Source organism: Salvelinus sp. IW2-2015, unplaced genomic scaffold (genome assembly GCF_002910315.2).
Source record: "Salvelinus sp. IW2-2015 unplaced genomic scaffold, ASM291031v2 Un_scaffold4081, whole genome shotgun sequence".
NCBI lineage: Eukaryota > Metazoa > Chordata > Actinopteri > Salmoniformes > Salmonidae > Salvelinus > Salvelinus sp. IW2-2015.
In genome coordinates this window covers 3,856-16,378 of record NW_019945353.1, presented here as the reverse complement: position 1 = coordinate 16,378, position 12,523 = coordinate 3,856, and the positions used below count along the sequence as shown (strand labels likewise).

At 45.6% G+C, this 12,523-nt stretch overlaps 1 pseudogene; it reads left to right on the top strand.

Annotated features, from left to right (window-relative positions):
• The window catches only part of LOC112076843 (fructose-1,6-bisphosphatase isozyme 2-like), a 26,702-nt pseudogene that overhangs the window by 10,834 nt on the left and 3,345 nt on the right, over window positions 1-12,523 (top strand).

Genomic DNA, 12,523 nt, shown 5'->3' with positions numbered 1-12,523 from the left:
ACAGCATGTCACACAGCATGTCACACAGCATGTCACACAGCATGTCACACAGCATGTCACACAGCATGTCACACAGCATGTCACACAGCATGTCAACACGTGAAATCTTTTTTAGACATTTGTGTGTTCAACTATACAGTATGGAAATACTTTTTAAGTAACAGATATACCTGACAGAAGTGTAAAAACAGATATACCTAACAGAAGTGTAGAAACAGATCAAATCCAATCCAATTTTATAGGTCACATACACGTGGTTAGCAGATGTTAATGCGAGTGTAGCGAAATGCTTGTGCTTCTAGTTCCAACAGTGCAGTAATATCTAATAAGTAATCTAACAATTCCACAACAACTACCTAATAAACACAATGTTAGGGGATGGAATAAGACTATGTACATATAAATATATGGATGGGCGATGACCTAGCAGCATAGACGAGATGCAATAGATGGTATAAAATACAGCATATACATCTGGGATGAGTAGTGCAAGATACGTAATTATTAAAGTGATCATTATTAATCATTATTAAAGTGGCATTAATAAAGTGACTAGTGATCCATTTGTTAGAGTGGCCAATGGTTTCAAGTCTGTATGTAGGCAGCAGCCTCTCTGTGTTAGTGATGGCTATTTAATAACAGTCTGATGGCCTTGAGATAGAAGCTGTTTTTCAGTCTCTCGGTCCCTGCTTTGATGCACCTGTACTGACCTCGCCTTCTGTATGATAGCGGGGTGAACAGGCAGTGGCTCGGGTGGTTGTTGTCCTTGATGATCTTGTTGGCCTTCCTGTGACATCGGGTGGTGTAGGTGTCCTGGAGGGCAGGTAGTCTTCCTCCGGTGATGCGTTGTGCAGACCTCACTACCCTCTGAAGAGCCTTACGGTTGTGGGCAGAGCAGTTCCCGTACCAGGCGGTGATACAGCCTGACAGGATGCTCTCAATTGTGCATCTGTAGAAGTTTTTGAGGGTTTTAGGTGACAAGCCAAATTTCTTCAGCCTCCTGAGGTTGAAGAGGCGCTGTTGCGCATTCTTCACCAGTCTGTCTGTGTGTGAACCATTTCAGTTTGTCCGTGATGTGTACGCCGAGTAGCAGAAGTGTAGAAACAGATATGCCTAACAGAAGTGTAGTGTAATTGTGACGTTCAATTCATGCTGAGTGGCAATTTAGTATGGGTAAATCTGTTGCTGTTCATGTGCACTCTGTCTGTGTCTGTTCTCTGACGTATGTCCTTGTGCCTCTCTCCATGTGCCTCTCCAGATTGACGAGGTAACTGCCCCACTGATCGCCAGCCTGATCATATGCACCAGCTAAGCTATGGAATTAATTTATGGAACTGTTAAAGCTAGGATTGACACATTCCTTAGACATTAGACACTAGCATGGACACATTCTTTAGACGTATCAGGACTCAGGCTAAGACACAGATGCAGACACAGGAGGTGGATCGTTTGTTTTAGTACAAGGGGCAGGCAAAAGGGTAAGTCAAGGCAGGCAAAGGGTCCTAATCCAAATCAGAGTCAGGCAGGATCAGGACAGGCAGAAAGGTCAGAACTGGGAAGACTAAGAAAAACTAAAACACAGGAACACGCTGGTAGGACTTGGCGGGACAAGACGAACTTGGAACAGACAAACAGAAAACGTAGGTATTAATACACAGGAGATAATGGGGACAAATGGGAGACACCTGGTGGGGAGTGGAGACAAGCACAAGACAGGTGAAACAGATCAGGGTGTGACAAGACATTAGACACGAGGATTGACACATTCTTTAGACATTAGACACTAACAACATGATTCTTAGTATCATATAGGACACATAGAAGTAASACATGCATAATTGACAGAGAAATTCAGTCCAAGCTGTGGTTGAGATGAAGGAGCCACAACAGATGAAGGATCCATCCATGCTCCAGCTCCTGCAGGCTTAGAAGACTGCATTTACAATAACCAACAATAGAGGGTGCTGTTGTCCCACAGATCTGACATGCAACAATCATATCACGCTCAACATTTACCCAAATACTTTATTTTATGGTAGTAGTAGATTTTATTTCACTGACTCAAGTTAGCATGTTATATCCAGGGGGATATTCAGCTTAACCATGTTAGCATGTTAGCATGTTATATCCAGTATGTATAGCTCTATCAGGGAGCAATATTCAGATGACCCATGTTAGCATGTTAGCATGTTCTATCCAGTATGTATAGCTCTATCAGGGAGGAATATCCAGCTGACCCATGTTAGCATGTTAGCATGTTATATTCATGTGTATAGCTCTTATCAGGGAGGAATATTCAGTGACCCATGTTAGCATGTTAGCATGTTATATCCAGTGTGTATAGCTCTATCAGGGGGGAATATCCAGCTGACCCATGTTAGCATGTTAGCATGTTATATCAGTGTGTATAGCTCTATCAGGAGGAATATTCGATGACCCATGTTAGCATGTTAGCATGTTATATCCAGTTGTATAGCTCTATCAGGGAGGGAAATATCCAGCTTGACCAATTTAGCATGTTAGCATGTTATATCCAGTGTGTATAGCTCTATCAGGGAGGAATATTCTTAACCTTAACCTTAATTCTCCTAACCTGACACGTTAATTCTCCTAACCTTAACTAATTCTCTCTAACCTGACACGTTCGTTCTCCTAACCTTAACCTAATTCTCCAACCTGACACGTTAATTCTCCTAACCTGCTACTAAAAGTCAGTGATCGTCAAAACCGGCAGACTTGCCCTGAGAGTAGTGTGAATATCCACTAATATGATACAATGTCTATTTTTGTCAGACATCAACGAATGACGCCACAGAGAAGGATGCGTTGCAGCCTGGCAGCAAAGATTGTTGCCGCGGGATACGCGCACTCTATGGTAGCGCCACCTTGGTTGCCCTCTCACCGGACAGGGCCTCAACTTCTTTATGCTGGACCCTGTGAGTTTGTGGAAGTATAGCCCCAATATTCAAAGTTAATTCACAGGAGTTTACTTAGCGCAGGGAAATCCACCACCCACCCTGAGCAACAGCGTTTACTCAGACTTCGAGGACAGAGATAGAGGACAGAAACAGAGACAGAGCAGAGGACAGAGACAGAGAGACAAAGGTCAGAAGACAGAAGGAAAGAGGACAGAGACAGAGGACATAGAGAGGACAGTGACAGAGGCCAGAGACAGAAGAGAAACAGAGTAAAAAAGACAGACAGAGGAACAGTGAACAGAAGACAGTGACAGTGACAGAGGCCAGTGGATAAAGACAGAGACAGGAGACAGAGGCCAGTGGATAAAGACAGAGACAGGAGACAGAGGCCAGTGGATAAAGACAGAGACAGGAAGACAGAGGCCAGTGGATAAAGACAGAGACAGGAGCGAGGCCAGTGGATAAGACAGAGCAGGAGACAGAGGCCAGTGTCGTAAAATAACAAGTGAATGTCCTTAACTGTGTTGTTTGGTTTCCAGGCGATTGGAGAGTTTATCCTGACAGAGAAAAATGTGCAGATCAAGCCCAAAGGAAATCTACAGTCTGAACGAGGATACGCCAAATACATGCACCCATCCATCAACGAGTACCTGAAGCACAAGAAATACCCAGAGTACACACACACACACACACCACACACACCACACACACACACACACACAACACACCACACACACACACACACACACACACACACACACACACACACACACACACACACACACACAACACACACGTATGCGCAAACATGATCATCACCTGACACCTGAGTGTTTGGAACCACACATAACTTTTAGCGATCTTCCATTTCCCCTTAAACACACTAGCAGTATTCAGTTAGCCTCCCAGTAACCTCTCTGTCTAGCCTTATGGAACCCACCATAACTGTATTCTTGCTGACAGTGAGTCCAGTATTCAGTTAGCCTCACAGTAACCTCTCTGTCTAGCCTTATGTATTCTTGCTGACAGTGAGTCCAGTATTCAGTTAGCCTCACCTCGCGGTACCTCTCACTAGCTCATACTACAGGTAAAGGGGGGCCGAACACAAACCCATTCACATCGAGGAGGCTGTAGTGGTGGGGGTCGAGAGTTTCAAGTTCCTTGGTGTCCACATCACCAACAAACTATCATGTTCAAGCTCACCAAGAAAGTTGTGAAGATGGCACGACAGATTTTTGCAATGTTACGAAGATGGAGAAAAGCTGTCCTTGAAACAGTCTTGATATGTTCGTCAAAAGAGAGATCAGGGTCCAGAGTAACGTGGAGGTCCTTCACAGTTTTATTTGAGACGACTTTACAACCATCAAGATGAATGATCAGATCCAACAGAAGATCTCTTTGTTTCTTGGGACCTAGAACTAGCATCTCTGTTTTGTCAGAGTTTAAAAGTAAAACATTTGCCGCCATCCACTTCCTTATGTTTGAAACACAGTCTTCAAGGGAGGGCAATTTTGGGGCTTCACCATGTTTCATTAAAGTGTACAGCTGTGTATCGTCCACATAGCAGTGAAAGTTAACATTATGTTTCCAAATGACATCACCAAGAGGTAAAATATATAGTGAAAATAATAGTGGTCCTAAAACGGAACCTTGAGGAACACCGAAACTTACAGTTGATTTGTCAGAGGACAAACCATCCACAGAGACAAACTGATATCTTTCCGACAGATAAGATCTAAACCAGGCCAGAACTTGTCCGTGTAGACCAATTTGGGTTTCCAGTCTCTCCAAAATAATGTGGCGATCGATGGTGTCAAAGGCAGCATTAAGGTCTAGTAGCACGAGGACAGATGCAGAGCCTCGGTCTGACGCCATTAAAAGGTCATTCACCAACTTCACGAGGGCAGTCTCGGTGCTATGATGGGGTCTAAAACCAGACTGAAGCGTTTCGTATACATTGTTTGTCTTCAGGAAGGCAGTGAGTTGCTGCGCAACAGTTTTTTCTAAACATTATGAGAGGAATGGGAGATTCGATTTAGGCCGATAGTGTTTCATATTTTCTGGGTCAAGGTTTGGCTTTTTCAAGAAAGGCTTTATTACTGCCACTTTTAGTGAGTTTGGTACACATCCAGTGGATAGGGAGGCGTTCATTGTGTTCAACATAGGAGGGCCAAGCACAGAAAGCAGCTCAGTTAGGTGGTTAACCGATTTTATAGCATGGCTTTAGATGATCCTTGGTTGGGGTCTAAGCAAATTATTTGTTGCGATTGCAAACTTAATAAATGTTGGACAAAACCCACTGAGTTGATGATGGCTCCGAAAGCTTTTTAGAGTGGGTCTGTGGACTTTTCCATGTGAATATTAAAATCACCAAAAATTTGAATTTTATCTGCCATGACTACAAGGTCCGACAGGATTTCAGGGAACTCAGTGAGGAACGCTGTATACGTCCCATGAGGCCAGTAAACAGTATCTATAAAATGTTATTGAGTAGCCTGCATAGATTTCATGACTAGAAGCCCAAAAGACGAAAATGCTGTCAGTTATGTTTGTTGTAAATTGACATTTGCTATCGTAAATGTTAGCAACACCTCCGTCTTTAAGGGATGTGTGGGGGATATGGTCACTTATGCAAGCAGGAGGAGAGGCCTCATTTAACAGTAAATAGACTTAAGCAATGTTTCAGGCCAATCACATCAAGATTATGATCAGAGATTAGTTCATTGACTATAACTGTCTTGGAAGTGAAGGATCTAACATTAAGTAGCCCTATTTTGAGGTGTGAGATATCACGATCTCTTTCAGTAATGACAGGAGTGGAGGAGATCTTTATTCCAGGGAGATTGCTAAAGCGAACACCGCCATGTTTAGTTTTGCCCAACCTAGGTCGAGGCACAGACACGGTCTCAATGGGGATAGCTGAGTTGACTACACTGACTGTGCTAGTGGCAGGCTCCACTAAACTGGCAGGCTGGCTAACAGCCTGCTGCCTGGCCCCAGCCTCAAACTCAGGTCATGTGCATACTTAACTGACCCTCTCTGCCCATTCATCGCCATTTACCCGTTGTTGTCTTAGCTCTCCTGATCAACACCCGTGATTCTCTAATGTCAATATGCCTTGTCTACTGCTGTCTCGGTTAGTACGTATTGTTTCTCTGGAGGCACCAGTTAAGCTAGGTGAGGTCTCCGCATGTGTGGGGGGTGGGACAAAAAAGCAATCTAAGGCATGTTGAGCGGGACTGGGGGCTCTACAGTGAAATTAAACAATCTCTCTCATCGTCACTCAACGTCTAGGTTTACTTCCACTGTACTCACATCCTACCATACCCTTGTCTGTACATTATGCCTTGAATCTATCCTTCCGCGCCCAGAAACCTGCCCCCTTTACTCTCTGTTCCGAACGCACTAGACGACCAGTGCTTATAGCCTTTAGCCGTTCCCTTATCCTACTCCTCCTCTGTTCCTCTGGTGATGTAGAGGTTAACCCAGGCCCTGTAGCCCCCAGTACCACTCCTATTCCCCAGGTGCTCTCATTTGTTGACTTCTGTAACCGTAAAAGACTTGGTTTCATGCATGTTAACATCTGAAGCCTCCTCAGTAAGTTTGTTTTATTCACTGCTTTAGCACACTCCGCCAACCCTGATGTCCTAGCCATGTCTGAATCCTGGCTTAGGAAGGCCACCAGAAATTCAGAAATGTCCATCCGCAACTACAACATATTCCGTCAAGATGGAACTGCCAAAGGGGGCGGAGTTGCAATCTACTGCAGAGATGGTCTGCAGAGTTCTGTCTTACTATCCAGGTCTGTGCCCAAACAGTTCGAGCTTCTACTTTTAAAAATCCCTTTCCACCTTTCCAGAAATAAGTCTTTCACTGTTGCCACCTGTTATAGACCGCCCTCTGCCCCCAGCTGTGCCCTGGACACCATATGTGAATTGATTGCCCCCCATTTCTCTTCAGAGTTTGTACTGTTAGGTCATATCCTAAACTGGGATATGCTTAACACCCCGTCCGTCCCACAATCTAAGATAGATGCCCTTAATCAATCTCACACAAATTATCAAGGAACCTACCAGGTACAACCCTAAATCCGTAAACATGGGCACCCTCTTAGATATCATCCTGACCAACCTGCCCTCTAAATAGACCTCTGCTGTCTTCAACCAGGATCTCAGTGATCACTGCCTCATTGCCTGCATCCGTAATTGGTCTGCGGTCAAACGACCACCCCTCATTTACATTTACATTTAAGTCATTTAGCAGACGCTCTTATCCAGAGCGACTTACAAATTGGTGCATCACCATTATACATCCAGTGGAAACGGCCACTTTACAATAGTGCATCTAAATCTTTTAAGGGGGGGGGTGAGAAGGATTACTTTATACCTATCCTAGGTATTCCTTAAAGAGGTGGGGTTTCAGGGCTCCGGAAGAGTGGTGATTGACTCCGCTGTCCTGGCGTCGTGAGGGAGTTTGTTCCACCATTGGGGGCCCACAGCACGAACAGTTTTGACTCTGAGCGGGAACTGTTACTCCTCATGGTTAGGGAGGCAGCAGGCCAGAGGTGGATGAACGCAGTGCCCTTTTTGGGTGTAGGGCCTGATCAGAGCCTGGAGGTACTGAGTTGCCGTTCCCCTCACAGCTCCGTAGGCAAGCACCATTGTCTTGTAGCGATGCGAGCTTCAACTGGAAGCCAGTGGAGAGAGCGAGGAGCGCGGGTGACGTGAGAGAACTTGGGAAAGTTGAACACCAGACGGCTGCGCGGCTTCTGGATGAGTTGTAGGGGTTAATGGCACAGGCAGGGAGCCCAGCCAACAGCGAGTTGCAGTAATCCAGACGGGAGATGACAAGTGCCTGGATAGGACCTGCGCCGCTTCCTGTGTGAGGCAGGTCGTACTCTGCGGATGTTTAGAGCATGAACCTACAGGAACGGCCACCGCCTTGATGTTATGAGAACACAGGTGTTGTCCAGATCACCCAAGTTTCTTAGCGCTCTGGGAGGAGGACACAATGGATGTCAACCGTGATGGCGAGATCATGAAACGGCAGTCCTTCCCGGGAGGAAGAGCAGCTCCGTCTTGCCGAGGTTCAGCTTGAGGGTGATCCGTCATCCACACTGATATGTCTGCCAGACATGCAAGAGATGCGATTCGCCACCTGATCATCAGAAGGGGGAAAGAGAAGAATTAGTTAGTTGTGTCGTCTGCATAGCAAATAGGAGACCATGTGAGGTATTGACAGAGCAAGTGACTTGGTATATATGCGAGAATAGGAGAGGGCCTAGAACAGAGCCCTGGGGACACCAGTGTGAGAGCACGTGGTAGGAAACAGATTCTCGCCACGCCACCTGGTAGGAGCGACCTGTCAGGTTAGGACGCAATCCAAGCGTGGGCCGCGCCGGAATGCCCAACTCGGAGAGTGGAGAGGAGGATCTGATGTTCACAGTATCGAAGGCAAGCCGATAGGTCTAGAAGGAGAGAGCAGAGAGAGAGAGTTGCTTTAGCAGTGCGGAGCGCCTCGTGATACAGAGAAGAGCAGTCTCAGTTGAATGACTAGTCTTGAAACCTGACTGATTTGGATCAAAGGTCATCTGAGAGAGATAGCGGAGAGCTGGCCAAGGACGGCATCTCAAGAGTTTTGGAGAAAAAGAAAGAAAAAAGGATACTGGTCTGTAGTTGTTACATCATCGGAGGGATCGAGTAGGTTTTTTTCAGAAGGGGTGCAACTCTCGCTCTCTTGAAGACGAAGGGACGTAGCCAGCGGTCAGGGATGTTTGATGAGCGAGGTGAGGTAAGGAGAAGGTCTCCGGAAATGGTCTGGAGAAGAGAGGAGGGATAGTCAAGCGGGCAGGTGTTGCGGCCGGCCGTCACAAGACGCGAGATTTCATCTGGAGAGAGAGGGAGAAAGAGTCAGAGCACAGGTAGGGCAGTGTGAGCAAACCAAGCGGTGTCGTTTGACTTAGCAAACGAATCGGATGTCGTCGACCTTCTTTTCAAAATGGTGACGAAAGTCATCTGCAGAGAGGGAGGAGGGGGAGGAGGAGGATTCAGGAGGAGGAGAAGTGGCAAAGAGCTTCCTGGGTTAGAGGCAAATGCTTGGAATTTAGAGTGGTAGAAAGTGGCTTTAGCACAGAGACAGAAAGAGGAAAATGTAGAGAGGAGGGAGTGAAAGGATGCCATCCGCAGAGGAGCAGTTTCCTCCATTTCCGCTCGGCTGCCCGAGCCCTGTTCTGTGAGCTCGCAATGAGTCGTCGAGCCACGGAGCGGGAGGGAGGACCGAGCGGCCTGGAGGATAGGACATAGAGAGTCAAAGGATGCAGAAAGGGAGGAGAGGAGGTTGAGAGGCAGAATCAGGAGATAGGTTGGAGAAGGTTGAGCAGAGGGAAGAGATGATAGATGGAAGGAAGAGGGTAGCGGGGAGAGAGAGCGAATTGGGACGCGCGATACCATCCGAGTAGGGGCAGTGTGGAAGTGTTGGATGAGAACGAGAGGAAAGGATACAAAGTAGTGGTCGGAGACTTGGAGGGGAGTTGCAATGAGGTTAGTGGAAGAACAGCATCTAGTAAAGATGAGGTCGAGCGTATTGCCTGCCTTTTGAGTAGGGGGGAAGTGAGAGAGGTGAGGTCAAAAGAGGAAGAGTGGAAAGAAGGAGGCAGAGAGGAATGAGTCAAAGGTAGACGTGGGAGGTTAAAGTCGCCCAGAACTGTGAGAGGTGAGCCTCCTCAGGAAAGGAGCTAATCAAGCATCGAGCTCATTGATGAACTCTCCGAGGGAACCTGGAGGGCGATAAATGAAAGGATGTTAAGCTTGAAAGGGCTGGTAACTGTGACAGCATGGAATTCAAAGGAGGATAGACAATGGGTAAGGGAGAAGAGAAGAATGACCCCTTGGGAGAGATGAGGATCCCGGTGCCACCACCCCGCTGACCAGAAGCTCTCGGGGTGTGCGAGAACACGTGGGCGGACGAAAGAGAAGCAGTAGATAGCAGTGTTATCTGTGGTGATCCATGTTTCCGTCAGTGCCAGGAAGTCGAACTGGAGGGAGCATAGGCTGAGATGAACTCTGCCTGTTGGCCGCAGGCGGCAGTTCCAGAGGCTACCGGAGACCTGGAACTCCACGTGGGTCGTGCGCGCGGGACCACCAGATTAGGGTGGCCGATGCCACGCTGTGGAGCGTTTGTATGGTCTGTGCAGAGAGGAGAGAACAGGGATAGACAGACACATAGTTGACAGGCTACAGAAGGACTACCGCTAATGCAAAGGAATTGGAGTGGCAAGTGGACTACGTCTCAATGTTCAGAAAGTTAAGCTTACGTAGCAAGAATCTTATTGACTAAAATGATTAAGATGATACAGTACTGCTGAAGTAGGCTAGCTGGCAGTGGCTGCGTTGTTGACTTTGTAGGCTAGCTGGCAGTTGTCATCACTGTCAAACGCTCCCTAAAACAATTCAGTGAGCAGGCCTTTCTAATCGACCTGGCCCGGGTATCCTGGAAGGATATTGACCTCATCCCGTCAGTAGAGGATGCCTGGTTATTCTTTAAAAGTGCTTTCCTCACCATCTTAAATAAGCATGCCCCATCCAAAAAATGTAGAACTAAGAACAGATATAGCCCTTGTTTCACCCCAGACTTGACTGCCCTTGACCAGCACAAAAGCATCCTGTGGCGTACTGAATTAGCATCGAATAGCCCCCGCGATATGCAACATTTCAGGGAAGTTAGGAACCAATATACACAGTCAGTTAGGAAAGCAAAGGCTAGCTTTTTCAAACAGAAATTTGCATCAATTAGCACAAATTCCAAAAAGTTCTGGGACACTGTAAATTCCATGGAGAATAAGAGCACCTCCTGCCATCTGCCCACTGCACTGAGGCTAGGAAACACTGTCTCCAACAATAAATCCCTCGCGGCACAACGCCTCTCCCCTATTGGACCTAGATAGTTGGTGTGTATGTATTGATATYTASGCTACGTGTGCCTTTTTAAATGTATGTAGTTCTGTCCTTGAGCTGTTCTTGTCTAATGATGTTCTGTATTATATCATTCTGTATTATGTTTCATGTTCTGTGTGGACCCCAGGAAGATTAGCTGCTGCTTTTGCAACAGCTAATGGGGATCTTAATAAAATGCCAAATACCAAAATTGCATATTTCCCAGCAGGCTTTTCAAGTGAATGTGAGAGATGTCCACCCATGACTATGTTTGTTAGTGACAGAGACATAGTTGTTACATTATTACATTCTCAGCACTGGATCCTTCACCAACTGACTGCCTAAGCGAATGTATTTTAATTAAAATTTTACCTTTTGTGACTGTACATTATACATTTCAGAAGACCTTTAGTTATGGCCTAGTTGTCCTCAACATCGTGTTCTGAAAATCCTGACTCATCAGACCTGCAAGTCACAATATGCTGGTTTGTGAAGTGATTAGTTATTCCTATCGGAATCCAGCCAGAGGGAGGATATCCAACAATTGGAATATTCTATCCCCCACCACCGGCATTCAGCCTGACTGCTGCCGTGAAGGACTTGACAACCAATACTACCTAAACCATGTAAACTGGAACATCTTAGTAACAGGTGCAATAAGTCCAACCCCTTACAGATTGGATTAGTTTAGAAACATTTAAGTTATTATTCTTTGTATAGTATAAGATTAATGAATCAATGTGCATGCAGAAACATTCTAAAAATCAACCTGCAACAAAGCATCCTGGGAAATATGATAAAGAGGCCCTTCAACGTATTTTTTCACTCCGAGAGTTAACGGAAATGAACTCAACACAGTCGATTAACAACAACACCACGCAGTGTTGATCCCACTGGTGTTAACCCCATTAGAATCAACACTCAGATATAACCTGGTGTTAAACCCATTAGAATCACACTCAGATATAACACTGGTGTTAACCCATTAGAATCAACACTCAGATTAACACTGGTGTAACCCCTTAGAATCAACACTCAGATATAACACTGGGTGTAACCATTCATTCACACTCAGATAAAACTGGTGTTAACCCATTAGAATCAACATCAGATATAACACTGGTGTAACCCCTCTAAATCAACACTCAGATATAACACTGTGTTAACCCATTAGAATCAACACTCAGATATAACACTGGTGTTAACCCATTAGAATCAACACTCAGATATAACACTGGTGTTAACCCCATTAGAATCAACACTCAGATATAACACATGCTGTTAACCCCTCTAGAATCAACACTCAGATAATCACTGGTGTTAACCCACTAGAATCAACACTCTCGATATAACTGGTGTTAACCCCATTAGAATCAACACTCAAATTAAACATGGTGTTAAACCCATTAGAGTCACAAATCAATATAACACTGGTGTTACCATTAGAATCAACACTCAGATATAACACTGGTGTTAACCCACTAGAATCAACACATATCTGATATAACACTGGTGTTAACCCCACTAGAATCAACACTCAGATATAACACTGGTGAACCCACTAGAATCAACACTCAGTTAACACTGAGATTTTAACACTCGCAAATTTGCTGTGTAGCTGTGCATAGCCTCCTGTTGTTTGCTACTGTGGTAGCTTCATCTATGGCTGCAAAC